Source organism: Lagenorhynchus albirostris, chromosome 12 (genome assembly GCF_949774975.1).
Source record: "Lagenorhynchus albirostris chromosome 12, mLagAlb1.1, whole genome shotgun sequence".
Classification (NCBI taxonomy): domain Eukaryota; kingdom Metazoa; phylum Chordata; class Mammalia; order Artiodactyla; family Delphinidae; genus Lagenorhynchus; species Lagenorhynchus albirostris.
The window spans coordinates 43,265,388-43,280,194 of NC_083106.1; the positions used below are offsets into that span (position 1 = coordinate 43,265,388).

Sequence of the window (14,807 nt, forward strand, 5' to 3'; positions counted from 1 at the left end):
CTCTTTGGGAATTCAGGGATGATGTCAACCAAGAAAGTGCTTATGCCATCGTATAACATGGTAAAAGAAAGAAAATATTAACCCAAACCACTAAAGAAAAAGGAAGTAAGGGAATTCCCTGGTGGTCCAGTGGTTAGGGCTCCGTGTTTCCATGGCAGGGGGCATGGGTTCGATCCCTGGTCCGGGAACTCATATCCCGCAAGACAAAAAATCAAAGAAAGAAAAAGGAGGTAAGTTTGCATGAGAATTACAAAGTACTACTTAAATTTACAGAATAATACTTCCGGCTGAGTTGAAGAAGGAAGGATGCACTGAGGAGGTGGTATCTGAATTGGGCCCTAAAAAGGAGTCAATATACATACTGAGTTACTTGAAGGTACTTGTTATCTTCTTTTCTCACATTTATTGTCAGTCCTCTCTGGCTCCAAAAGGGATTTGAGGCAGATCTCACCTGCTCAAGTATAAGCTGGTAGAAGGCAGGGGTCTGAGTCTTCTTTGTCTTTCCTATGGTGTCATGCACCAATGATTACATGCAACACAGGCCTTCAAAAATATTTGTGGAAAAGAATGAAAGAAGGTAAGGACAAAAGGAGAGAGAATGTCATGAAAGGAGACAAGTGAATTCCCATGATTTTTCTAAGAAGTTCTCCTTGACCTGGCAGCCACCCCATTCCTTTGCTCACTCCTCTTCCTGTGCCTTTGCTTAGCTGGCGGGCTCTGCTTGCAACGCTTTCTCCCCTCCCCTTTCTGGCATAAAATCCTCTGAGGCCCAATTCACTCTCCCCTTCCTAGCTGAGTATTCTCTGCCCACGTAAGCCTCACAGACATCTTCCTTCCTGCAATCCTGCTGCATGCATTTGTCTCTGTTCAACACTTAATTGTTCTCATAAAGTTTCATATTTAGTTATCCTCCAACCAGATTTTATAGCTCCTGAAGGCTGGAAACCATGTCATATTTCTTTTGCATGCCGCCCCTCTTTGCCTCCACCCAGACGTCCCCTCAAACACAGAAGTACCTGGCAAGTACTCGCTGAATGACTAAATCCTTTCAGTATTTCTATTGCTAAAGTAGAACGTTCTTTCATCTGACTTTCCAGGTTCAAAAGTACATTGAAAAAAAGTTATATATCAAAGCATTCATTTCTGATAACACAGATTTATCTTTTCTAAAACTTGCAATCACTGAAACAAACTTCAGTGGCTTCACCAACAAGAAAAAAGGATGTAAACACACAAAGAAGGGTCTGTTACATAACCACCCTAATACTTCTAGCTCCACTCAACTTCTTTAGGCGCAGAATTGATCATTTTATGGCAATTTAGTAGTATAAATACTGCCAACAGATTTCTTCCCCAAGAAAGAGATACTGAAAGTGGCCCAACTTATCCTAAAACTTGCCAGATGAAATTTCACAACTAGAGGTGAAACAGAATTTTTAAAGTTCCCACAGCACATACTCAAATACCATTGGTTAATTTGAATATTATACAGAATAACTCTATGCAAGTCACAGTAAATCTAAAAACTGTAATGGTGAAAATCTTAGAACCCTAGCAGAGCATGTGGTAAACAAGATGAATCTAATCTGAACAATACTGGTTTCCTTAGAAAAAAAGGTGGATCTTAAAATTTCACACTGGAGTTTAAGAAAGGATAAATTGAACTATTGCATAAAAGTAACAGATCGATTCTTATCTTGCTCTCTACTCCTCCTGGGTTCTCATTAGAGCCAACAGGCTCTAACTTGTAAAAGACTTACATTAAAGATAGAGGAATAAAAGAAATTAACCTCACAACTAAGGGAGACACTAAAAGACACTTTTACCTAAGTTAACTCTGCAGGCTTTTCAGTGATTCCAAGAACCAGTTTCCTCTGAGAAAGGTAATTGTGAAAAACATTTCAAAATTGCTTTAAAACTATGGGCTGTGAAACTAAGTAGAAACATTTAATTCCAGTTGCCAAAGACACTGACATTGTTGGGCTCCACTTCTTGACATCCCCCAAACCCACTGACCCAATATTGGCTAAGTGTGCATTTTCCAATACCTTTTGCAGCATCGCTATGAGCCTGCTTTTAAGGTGATTACATCTTAAGTCCTACCTAATTTTCTTACTGAGAAAAAACACAACTGGTCTGACACCACAAATTAATTCTACTAGATCGCAGTATGTCAAAGGGACAAAGGAGCCAACTGAAAGAGTACCCAAATTGTTTGAATTTGGACCCAAATTCAGTCCAACTGAATTTGGACCCAAATTCAGTCCAAAGCTGAAACAATTTGAGCAACAAAATAAATAAAATAGTTCTGGATTACAACCCAAAGTATAAAAACAATATCCATGAGTCCATACTGATATAAAAATGACTGAATAAATAAATACATGAGGGAGAAAAGACAAATCTTTTGTGCATAAGAATTCCAAATGTTCGGTGTAGATACCCTGCTCTTTCGGAAGTGGAGCATGACCTCCCCCTCCTTAAGTGTGGACTGCGTCTTCCTGCCAAAGAGGACAGTATGGACCAGGGGGAAAAGAATAACCTCACAGTAAGAAACCTGACAAACGCTATTTCAGCCGGGTGATCAAGGTCAACATCAGCCATGATAAGTCATATTTATGATCTGTACCCTTGATATGATGTGATGAAAATGGCACTTTACTTTTATGCTCTTCCTCCCCCAAACCTAAAACCCCAGTATTATAACGAGAAAAATACTAGACAAATCCCACTCGAGAGACATTTTTTATATATATATATATATATATATATATATATATATTTTTTTTTTTTTTGGTACGCAGGCCTCTCACCGCTGTGGCCTCTCCCGTTGCGGAGCACAGGCTCCGGACACGCAGGCTCAGCGGCCATGGCTCACGGGCCCAGCCGCTCCACAGCATGTGGGATCTTCCTGGACCGGGGCACAAACCCGTGTCCCCTGCATCGGCAGGCGGACTCTCAACCACTGCGCCACCAGGGAAGCCCTCGAGAGACATTATAAAAATGCCTGACCAGTCCTTAAAATTGTCAAGATCTTCAAGGAAAGTCTGAGAAACTTTCACAGAAAATAGGAGCCTGAGGAGACACGCTATTGTAACTAAATATAATGTGGTGTCCTGGGTGAGATCCTGGAACAGAAATGGGATATTAGGTAAAAGATAAGAAAATTTGAATATAATATAGTTTCGGTTTGGGTTTTTTTTTTTAACACTTCCTTATTTTCTGCCACTGCAAGATGCTCCAGAATCACCTTGTATATTTCCTGCCCAGTCCTAGAATCAGCCATTTCTCTAAGGAGCCCTGGTTACTTTTGTGAAGAATGATTTTAAAAACCAAGAACTGAGCGCTAGGTGTGCTCATTACCACCAGGGTATCATTGCTGCTTGTCCTTTGCAGCTGACAGAGTGAGGAAATACATGCGTGTATACTAAACCATGTATATATAATACATGTATCTATAAACAATTCTAAATTTAACCATCTGTACTGATACTAAGCTAAACATGAGTTCACACTTAGTCTCCAGCTCTAATCCATTACAAGGATCATTCTGGCCTCCTCCCCTTCCTCTTCTGTAAACTCCTACTTCACTGTAGAAAAACTGGCTCACTATAGAAAAAATTTTTTCTGTTTCTTTAATTTTTGTATCTATATGAGATACTGGATGTTCACTAAATTTATTTCATGATGTAAGTCAAATCATTATGCTGTATACCTTTAACTTTTATACAGTGCTGTATGTCAATTACATCTCAATAAAACTGGAGAGGGAAAAAAGAATTCTACTAGTGAGTCTATCTTCCTGAACAAAAATGAAGCAAAGTTCACATTGTTTCTATAAATGCTATTATTATTTTTAACCAAAATACTGCTATAAGAAGTTTGGAATATGAGAGAAGTTTCCAGACTCTTTCTGACATGGGCAACCTCTATGTTTTGACCACATGGCTAATGAATGCCCCATACATTCAGGTGACCACTGTTGCCAGTCTAGTTCTACTAGAAAAAATGGGGCAGGGAAAAGTAAAAGATATTACTGAAAGTCCAAATGGAACACCATAGTCTGATGCCAAGACCTTTTTAAAGATTTTCTAAAATAAAAAAGAAATGCGGAGAAAAGTGACCGACCTGTTTGGGGAGAAAACAGCTTAAGCATAGAGGAGAGGAGTTTTCAGACACTGTAATGTGTATCTGTATGAAAGGTTGAAGCAGTCTTATATAGAATCAATATTCAACCAGTTAGCAAATACTTTGCTCTAATAAATAAAAATGCTAAGTAGAAACTATAAAGACAACTCGCATTTCAAACACTGAAACTGACCATTTCTTCTACATTCATATAATTAAGTCATTTTTAACTTCTAAGATTTTCAAATCCAGATGAGCAGAGGTCATAAAATTAGAACCCCAGAAGATAAATGCTAACATCCCTTCTGGACAACCTCACTTAAACCTCTCTGAACAGAGAAGAACTCAAAGGCCTCCTTCATAAATCCATTCTAAAGGTTAAAACATTCAGAAAAACTTCCCTGTATTTTGCATAAATCCCTCTTGATGCCTGCTCTACGGCGATTTCCTCTTCTTTTTCTTCAGGGAAGATGGAAAACAGCTGTTCAACATTCCCTTTCAGTCTCCTTCTTCCTTCCTGCCAGGCCCATTCCCCACCCCCCCCCACCCCGGGAGCAGTGTAAACACTGCAGGTGATTCCTAAATCCAGCTGGCCCCTGCCCGATTATCCACGGGTCTGGTAAGCCTGGCCCCATCCATACCTCCTAGGATGATATCATTCAACTGCCAAGGCCCCAAGAAGAGCTCTTAACCAGAATTTGTGGAATTCCAGAAATCCATTACTTATAGTCTGTCCTCAGATATAGCCAAACAACAAAAAGAGCACTGTGTCAAGAAGAAAAGCTGACAGTCACAACTGTAAAGAAGGTAAGCGGTGTGATACTGCAGCCAGGCCACCTTTACTACTGCTCTACCTGGTGTCAGGGTGTTGAGTGCACCTTGGCGTGAAACAATTTTAAACTACTTGATGATTTTTATCATGCAATTCTTGAGTTTCTTGTCACTGACACAACTTTCTGGGTGTAAACTAACTTTAGAAATGCTATAACCCTTTCAATACTTCAATGTAAAGGACTACTCTCAATGAAGGTGTGAATTTGTAGTCTGTTATTTCTTTACATGAGTAATCTCTACCAGATTCACAACATAACCTACAGATTACTACATTTTACACTAAGACTTATATAACCAACCTAATGTTATCTCCCACTTCAGGAATCGCTAACAAATATCTCCATTTTTCTTGCAATAGCAATTAGACTCCCACAGTAAAGCCAGTATATTGCCTGTGTACTTCATCAATAAAAATATTACAGACCCACAAGCTTGGTGAGCCCATTTCCTTTACAAGTTCTTTTTAAGAGTTATGAAATGCTGACTCAACTTTGTTGTGGTAGAACATCTGTACACATTAAATGCCTATTGCTTAGTAGCTAAGTTTGTTACACATGAGAAAAACGTAAAATCCTTGATTTAATCAACAGATTCACAACCCTATGGCATCTATGTATGCAACGAATATTTCAAATGGAAAAATTTAAATGACAGCTTTTTAAATGAGTGTGGACCTACTCAATTTCTTCTGAAAGATCATGTACACTAATTTAAACACACACAAGGAATTTTACTATGATTATCCTACTATTTTCCACATTTACTGGGGCGAAGAGAGGCACTATTAATTCCATAAATAATACCAAAAAATGTTTCTGGCATGCAGACACATATATACACTCAGTTGCAAACTCTCTCTGACTCTGTCTAGGACAAAGCAGATGGGCACAACCTACAATGGATACGTCACATATGTGTAATTGAGAGTTAACTGCATACATGTCTTTTGCTATATTTTTAAAAACAGGACTATACTTACCTAATGGTTATAACTATTCTCACATATAAATGCCAAAACAAATCATGCTTATTATCAGGATGTTTATAGCTTCTAAATATTACTGAAGAGGCAAATTCTGTTCTTTCAGAAATTACCTACTAACATTTGATGACAACACTTACCAAGATCATGTGTATGGAACACCCCAAGGGAGTCGAAACAAATAGAAGGAAATTCAGCGGTAATCTTAAAGCACATCAAAATTCATAGTGTTATTCGGAATTAAGAACTGAACTCCATTCAAGAAATAAACAGATGGCCTCAACAATCTTTTCTTCTCTTCCCAAAGTAAAATCATTCCCTTTTATTTTCTGTGATATTCAACAGATTCTCTGAATATTCTACCTCCTGCAGGTTTATACTCTTCTGGGCATCTGACAGAGGATCTGAAATCCACACCCTCAACAGGCTGAAGCTTGCTGAGACAAGCAGAAGGAAGCAACGCAATTGGTAAAGCACCCAAAAACCTGAAGCCAGCTAATGAGAGCTGAGCAATGAGCCTAGGGTTTTGTGGGAATTAAAAGGGGCCCCAGGATGGAAGCCTGACGAGGATGAGAAGAGATAGGCAGAGTGAGAGGAGAGAGCTGTGGGAAGAGGGTCTGTAAATAGCCAGTTTACGGAAGCCTGGGAAGCACATAAGCATTCCAGGGAGCTGACAGTTCAGGGACAGTAATGAGTAAGCGGGATAATAAATTAGATCTGTAGGAAAATGAAATATAAGAGTCTTTAACAACATGAATGTGGAGTCATAAAGGAGAAAAGTAGAATTACATACGCCATTTAGGTTAATCTCATGTTTAAGGTAGACCACTAATTACTTGCAAATGAGAGACAACAGGTCTTCCCTGGCGGCGCAGTGGTTGAGAATCTGCCTGCCAAAGCAGAGGACACGGGTTTCGAGCCCTGGTCCAGGAAGATCCCACGTGCCGCGGAGCAACTAAGCCCATGAGCCACAACTACTGAGCCTGCGCTCTAGAGCCCACAAGCCGCAGCTACTGAAGCCCGCACGCCTAGAGCCCGTGCTCAGCAACAAAGAGAAGCCACTGCAATGAGAAGTCTGTGCACTGCAATAAACAGTTGCCCCCACTCGCCACAACTAGAGAGAGCCCGCGCACAACAGGGAAGACCCAATGCAGCCAAAAATAAAATAAATTTTTAAAAAAATGAGAGATAAGTCTCTTACTTCCATGGTATTTCCATTTCTACACCCCTAAAATGAGGATAAGACACCTGCTCTACATCACTCTCCATTTCCACTAGGCTAAAATATCAGAATATCAGAATTATTTGAAAAAATATTAAATTACTAGGCAGTTTTAAAATGCAAGCATTCACGTAGCTGTATGACCTATCAAGGACTCTTCCTTCAATTGTCTAAATGTATATGAATTCATAAGAGTTTATTAACGCTAGTTTCTCCTCTTAATCGCGTCCACAATACTTCCTAATTTTCTTTCCAGTATGATTCTTCCCTGCAATATCTCTCCACCATCCCCTAACCAAACCACTCTTCCATATGCAACTAGAAGTTGTGAAACAATAAAGTTAGATGGGTCAGAACTTGGGACTACATTTATTAACTAACATATATAGAAAGATTTTCTTTAAAGAAAAATTGCTTCAATTAAAAATATTATCCACTTAATGCAAAGTTTGATTTTTAACATCTTTCTTGGAGTATGATTGCTTTACAATGGTGTGTTAGTTTCTGCTGTATAACAAAGTGAATCAGCTATACATATACATATATCCCCATATCCCCTCCCTCTTGCACCTCCCTCCCACCCTCCCTATCCCACCCCTCTAGGTGGTCACAAAGCACCAAGCTGATCTCCCAGTCCTTTGCAGCTGCTTCCCACTAGCTATCTATTTTATATTTGGTAGTGTATAGGTGTCAATGCTACTCTTTCACTTTATCCCAGCTTACCCTTCCCCCTCCCCGAGTCCAACTCCATTCTCTACCTCTGCATCTTTATTCCTGTCCTGCCCCTAGGTTCATCAGAACTATATTTTTCTTGCAAAGTTTAATTTTTAAAATACAATTTCCTATTAGAGTTGGGCATTAGAGTTGGCAAGACTTTTTGAACTTCATCCATTTCTAATTATTGCTATCACCAAATAGAAGCATGGATCAGTGCCTCTGGAATCTAGGACTTTAATCTCTACTTTCATTCTGCCCTTAATTAATCATATGAATTTTACTGGAAAATAATTTCTTTTTGGTACTCTGGGCTTACACGCTTGCCTAATTCCCATGCTGGGCACTGACTCAGGTTTAGAGGATTACATTGCGTCATCCAAATACCTACTGGTAATTTGGTGACCACCAAAGAGTTTTATTCTCCAAATCACTGTAGGTGAAGATAATGTAATTCCAAGATGAGAAAACCCTAAGGCATTTTATAATATAGTAATAAGAACTGTCCTGCCCTCCGCTTGGACCCATTATTTCAGAAGGGTTGCTGGACATGGAATCTCTGCCTTACCCACTCCTTCATAATAGCAAAGATCCAGCCCCTCTCAGTAAATGGAATAAAAGTATCCACTATAATGATGGAGTTCCCTGGACCAGACATTCTTGATCTCCTCAAAGGCCTGCCACAAACATATCCCAGGACAATAACAGTATTTCTTTTTTTTTTTTAAATGGAGGAGGGTGAAAAAAGGATAAGAAAATGTGTTATGTCTAGGACTCAAACATGCTAATGATTTAAGTAATATTTAACACATGCTGCAAATACAAAAGGCTAGTCCTTTAGTAGTTTCTTTACCCCTTTGGAACACGAAGGTTACTGATAAATTACAACCCAAATTTAAATGTATCTTTCTTTATTCCTCTCCATTCATTTGTTGAAATCATAATAGAGTGGATCTCATGTAATTTCTTTCATGCCTTAGTGTAATCCAAGGCAAGTAGAAATAAATACCAAAATATTCTGCTACAAATAATATTAAGAAATGTATAAACAAATATTTTTTTGTTTAATTGCAGAATGCATTTTCATCTATGATCTTAAGACACTTTTTCAGAGATTAAAAAAATCTTTATAATGAGGTATTGGGAAGGGTGGGGCAACATCTGTGAAGCTAAGAACTTTCCCTCCTGGATGGCCACCAGATCAAGGCAGTACTGTGGGATATTGGACTGGAAAACAAATATCATTGAAAACCTGTAATTAGCTAATTTGTGGAATAATTTTATAAACACTAAAGTAGATGCACACAAAAATATTAGGTATTATGATGGTCCTGACCTCATGTGGCAAACCTAGCTAACTTCTTACCCAGTGTCTTTCCATAACCAGGCCCCTAACCTCAGATGGAGGAACTTTAAACAGCTTCTACCCAGCAGGACCAGGAAGGTGCTAATAATCCCCTCAGTGACAAAGGCCTAAATCGTATTCTGTGGCAAATTTCCCTCTTTATCCACATTTCTTTTTTTTGAGAATTCCATTTTACTTGGTAACTGTACTATCGATACTTTTTAACCTGAATGTAAAAATGTACTATGTAGGCCACTGTCTTTATTTAACGAAAGCTAGACGACACTAATACTGACATCATATACCAATTAATGAAAAATGATGCTTCCAAAGCCCAAACTCTCAGGTGCTGCTTATTTACGGTTTCTCCCTTTCTACCTTAAGAGCTTGGGGAGAGCCAGGGCAGTTTCTTATATCCTTCCATATGTTTCCTAAGTAAACAGCACTGTCTTGCACTTATTGCTGAACCCACACAGGTCACTAGATGATGGAGGCATCAAACTCAATATTTTCTCTTCTCCAGTTATACTAGAACACATCTTACCTGCACACTTCATAAAAGGACACGTATCTGTATGGGACCTTGTAGTACATGACACACAAATACTCAGATAATGCTGTATTTTATTTTTTCCATGCACATTACGAACAATTTGGGGATCCCATTTTAGAAGTAGTGTCAGAATATTCTATAAAACATTGCACATAGGGACTTCCCTGGTGGTGCAGTGGTTAAGAATCCGCCTGCCAATGCAGGGAACACGAGTTCGAGCCCTGGTCCGGGAAGATCCCACATGCCGCGGAGCAACTAAGCCCGGACACCACAACTACTGAGCCTGCACTCTAGGGCCCGCAAGCCACAACTACTGAGCTCACGTGCCACAACTACTGAGCTCATGTGCCTAGAACCCGTGCTCTGCAACAAGAGAAGCCACCACAATGAGAAGCCCACGCATCGCGACGAAGAGTAGCCCCTGCTCACAACTAGAGAAAGCCCGCGTGCAGCAACGAAGACCCAACACAATCAAAAATAAAATAAAATAATAATAAAAAACATTGCACATAATATTTCATTTCATACGGGTTATCATTTATTGAGAAATTTTTAAAAACTGAAGAAAAGGAAATTCCTGAAAGGTTAACTCTATAATGTGAAAAATAAAATACTCAAAAAAAAACCTGTTTTGAAACTATTTCTCAGTGAGAACGTCCCTTCTCAAATTTAATGTAACATTAACTAAACCGTGACTAATGAAAAAACGTTTTAAAAAACTTTATAACACGGAGATTCCCAGAAATTAAAAGTGGCATTTCCTGATCTAAGGAATTCCAGGTAAATGAGGCTCACCTACTTTTTTTTAAGCAATAGATTCGGTTTCAGCTCTAATGCCCGCCAGCCTAAGCAGAGGCTGATGCCTCAAATGAGCAATGAAAATGAGAAAGTTCTCGGGTCACAAACTTAGCTCAGATTCCAGCCGCGACAGATCTTGAGCCCATGTGGCATTGCTCACAGAGCTTCCCAGCCTGTGAGTCAAGCACGTCCCAGCCCCACCCTACCACCAGGGGCTGCCAGGGAGTGAGGTTTACCAACAATTTCTCCAAGTGTCTGCGGAGCCGGGCGGCTCTGGAATCCAGCGCCTGGGGGAGGCTCGGGACGTGCCTGCCCAGCTTCCACAATCGCAGAGGCGGGCTGCCAGCGCCAGCATCGGCACCCACGACCACTACCACCCCAATTAACGGAAAGATGCAGGGAAAGGAGGGCGCGAAGCTGTGCCAGGCTACCGGGCAGAGGGAAGCCGGAGGCCCCCGGCCGTCCAGGAAATCGCTGCTGGGCCGGCCGGACCCGACGCACCGAAAGTGATCTGAGTTCTTATGGTGCGCCCGGCTCTGCGCTGGGCGCTCGAGGGCTGGGAAGGGACTAAAAGCTGCCCCGCCGCCGGGGAAACCCACGGCTCCGGCTTCACGCCTCGCGCGCCCTCCAGGAGCCCAGCGGAACCGGGCTCGGGCGCGCAGCTCGCGGCGCTCTGCGCCCGGCGGGGGACGTGGCTCTTCGCCTGCCTCCCGCCGGCGCCCGGCCACCCGCCCGAATCTCCGGAAGAAAGTTGCGCCGCGCGGGGCCCAGAGCGGCGCCCGCCGCGCGCCCTGCCCACCACTCGCGCGCCCCTCCGCTTACCGCTCCCCGCCGCGGCTTCGTCCTCTCGGGCGTCGCCTCCCAGCTTGGGCCCAGGCTCCGGAAGCCCTTCCCGGCCCCCCTCACTCCAGGGCGCCCGGGCCCCCGGCGCCCTGGCCCCCGGCGCCCTCGGAGCCGAGCCCTCAGCGCGCCCGCCGCGCCATGGGTGCGGGTGGGCGCCGCGCCACAGGATGCGCCGCTGCAGCCTCGGGCGGCGCTACTGCGAGCGGGGCCGGCGCGGGCGGGTGGGGTGTGGGCGAAAGGGGAGGAGGGCGGGACGCGGCGGGCGCTGAGGCTCAGCTGCAGGGAGGAGGAAACCGCAACGTCACCAGCGCCCCGGGAGGCGAGGACGGGGAGGGAGAAACGGGGACCCCTTCCCGACGCCGGACCCCGACCTCCGGCCCGCCCCGCTTTCTCTTCCTCCTCCTCTCCCGGGACTCGCGGTTCTCGGCCTTCCCCTCCACTCGGGCCCCGACTCCACGCACCCCTACCCTGCCAGGCCTCTTTGGCTTCAACTTGCTCTAGTTTCTAATGACCCCACGCGCTTCGGGTTCAACTCTAGAATCGCCCCCAAACGAAGGGTACTTTTGGAGGCCCGAGGGGAGGAGCTGATGCTTCCATAGAGCTCCGGGAGAGGAAACCGTTTTCCTCCAACGTTGAGAACTTTACCACCGAGGCTGTTACCCACTCCCCTCGCCTTTTCCAAAATTGTTACCCCTCCGTTTCTCCCGAATTCGGTTTTACTCTCTTCTCAGACAGAAGGGTGGAAATCACCTATTTAGAAGCGGTCCTCGCCTTAACCGTACTAACAAAATACAGTAAAGCCAAAAGCACTGAACCCTGCAAACTGAACGGATGTTAATCAAAGGTAAAGGGTCAGGAACAGAACATTTGATATATACAACGCACAAGAGGAAATTTAATTTACCTTATCTCCTAGGCCTGGGTGGACGAGGGAGAGAAAGAGAGAGAGACCGACTCCCCTCATCCGTCTGAGTTTTTCAGGTGGAGGATTTGCAACCTTAGTAGTCACAGCCCCTTTGGAGAAGTTTCCTGCCTTCTCTTCCAGCAGCCATTGCACACAGCCTGATCCAACCTGACCTCAGGAAAGTGGCAGACAAGACCAGGGCCGTCACCGCAGGGCTTCCTCAGCCTTGGCTTGTAATTAACCTGCCAGAGCTAGGCGGTACAGTGACAGATGTTCATCCATTCTTTAGCACTAGAGATGTTTTACCTGAGAGCAGTGCTTTTCTCCCTTGCTTCTCCCATGCTTTGTTTGAGTTCTGAAGGGCCACCTCCTTCCATTTTCCCGTCCTCAGAGTATCTCAAGACCTACAGAGTAGTTTCCCTCAGGCCACATTAGAAAGAAATGTGGATGTCGAGTTTTATGCTTCTTTTTTTCAGAAATTGCATTTGGAGAGAAATTCCTTACAAAATGGTCAAGAGGAAGTGGTTTTGTTAAAATATTTTAAATGTTCACTCAAGTAAACCACTAATTTGCATAAACTTCCAGATGTTTTAGAGGTGGACTGTGGAGGAGATAAGGGGCTCTAGAACTTAAAACTAGTTTAATCTGGTTTAAATCCTCATTTTGCAATTTACTATGAGGGTCCTTGGAAAACTAACCTCAGAGCCTCTGTCTTCTCATCTGTAATGTAGAGATATAATAAATACCTCCATCGAACAGTTATAGAGAAGATACAATAAAAATATTGAATATTTGAGTTACTACATGCCAGATACTGTGCTAAGAGATTTACATATATTAATTCAATTATTAGAGAAGCTTCATTGTGAAAGTGTCAGGCTGTGGTATATAACCCGTAAGTGTTAATTTACACTTACCTTCTCAAATTTGGAAGAGACCTTAGAAAAAGCGTCTGGTTTGATTTATTTAACCTCTAGATAAGTAGTCATCTAACTCAGTGGTTCTCCAACCTAGAACATTAAATCAGCAGGGGAGCTTTGATAAAATACTTTTTAATGGGGACCCCACACAAGACCAATAAATCAGAATCTCTAGGGCTAACATGTAAGCATCAGCATTTTAAAATCTCTTCCCAGGCGATCAGAATGTGCAACCAGGATTAAGAAATCTTCAAAGGAGGGCTTCCCTGGTGGCACAGTGGTTGAGAGTCCGCCTGCCGATGCAGGGGACACGGGTTCGTGCACCGGTCCGGGAAGATCCCGCGTGCCGCGGAGCGGCTGGGCCCGTGAGCCATGGCCGCTGAGCCTGCGCTTCCGGAGCCTGTGCTCCGCAACGGGAGAGGCCACAACAGTGAGAGGCCCGCGTACCGGGGAAAAAAAAAGAAAAAAAAGAAAAGAAATCTTCAAAGGAGACAGTACCCACTGTCTTTTATTCCCCTTTGCCCCCAGTTTTGCTGTAAATTGACCTGGAAATCTGCTTCTGAATAACATCCACCTCTTGCAAATGGCCCCCCAAATAGTAGGGCTCAAAGATCTGCAATCCTGCCCTCTGGGGTCTTCTAGGATGCATTTAGCGTGAATTCCACAGGAGAGCGCTTCAATTTGTCTGGATACCTACCAACTCCATCAGCTTTTCCTTATCTTTTCTGAAAGCCCTTGGAAGGTGGTTTACTTTGCCATTGTTCCTCTCAAAATCTGATCCCCAAAATTGAGTTCAAGGTTTTATTCAAATAACACAGATGTTTAACGGCTTGGTTCTAATTACTGTATTTTCCCCAAGTAAATCCTAGGCACTATTATGGCAGCAATATTACCCTATTGACTCCTATATTACAATCTACTAAAATTCTGAAGCAATAATGCCTTTTTCTCACCCACTCCAAAACACTTCTTCCCGAGCCACACCCATTATAGTTTGTTCAACACTTAGCACAATAAAATTTAATAGAATCACATGTTAAGTTAGGCCTCTTCTTTTAGCTTATTGACATGTTATGTATCACTGATGTAACTGAGTAATTCTACGTCCCAGCTTCACGTGTTCTGCAAATTCAGTCTGTATGCCATGTCAACATTCAAGTTCTCATTCTCAGATGCCTTCCACTGCTGACACTGAATTAGCATGCTGTTGATGAATATTCTCATCAGTTGAGGAACCTCACGTAACTTAATATTTTCTTCCCTTGTCCCAGAGCAGCTAATGCACATGGGTACGTGACATCTTTGTAGAAATTAAAGTACACCATCATTTCCCAGACTGAGGGATTAGGGAAAAGTGACCTCTTCCCCCAGTTACAGCCCCAAACAGCAGATGTGCTTTGTCTATTAGATGTCCTTGCTATATGGTGTTACAACATAGTCCAAAAAAGGAAATGACTACTTGTGAATTCTTGTTAACTTCTGAGTTTCTTCCTTTTCTAAGTGCCCAGATATTACCTTAATCATAGGTTTATTCATTTTGCTCAGGATCTGTGACAAGCTCCTT

General features: G+C 42.7%; 1 protein-coding gene across 5 annotated transcripts in view; it reads right to left on the reverse strand.

Annotated features, from left to right (window-relative positions):
• Positions 1-11,596, reverse strand: part of DSE (dermatan sulfate epimerase) — a 68,407-nt gene extending 56,811 nt beyond the window's left edge. Inside the window, exon 1 of one of the 5 annotated variants that reach the window (XM_060168092.1) lies at positions 11,399-11,596. The gene's annotated coding sequence lies outside the window, so the exon portion shown is untranslated. Of the gene's footprint in view, positions 1-10,577; positions 10,611-11,398 lie in introns of those variants that run through there. The other 4 variants (XM_060168089.1, XM_060168096.1, XM_060168090.1 and 1 more) reach the window with 4 other exon arrangements.
• Positions 11,597-14,807: the final 3,211 nt, after the last annotated feature.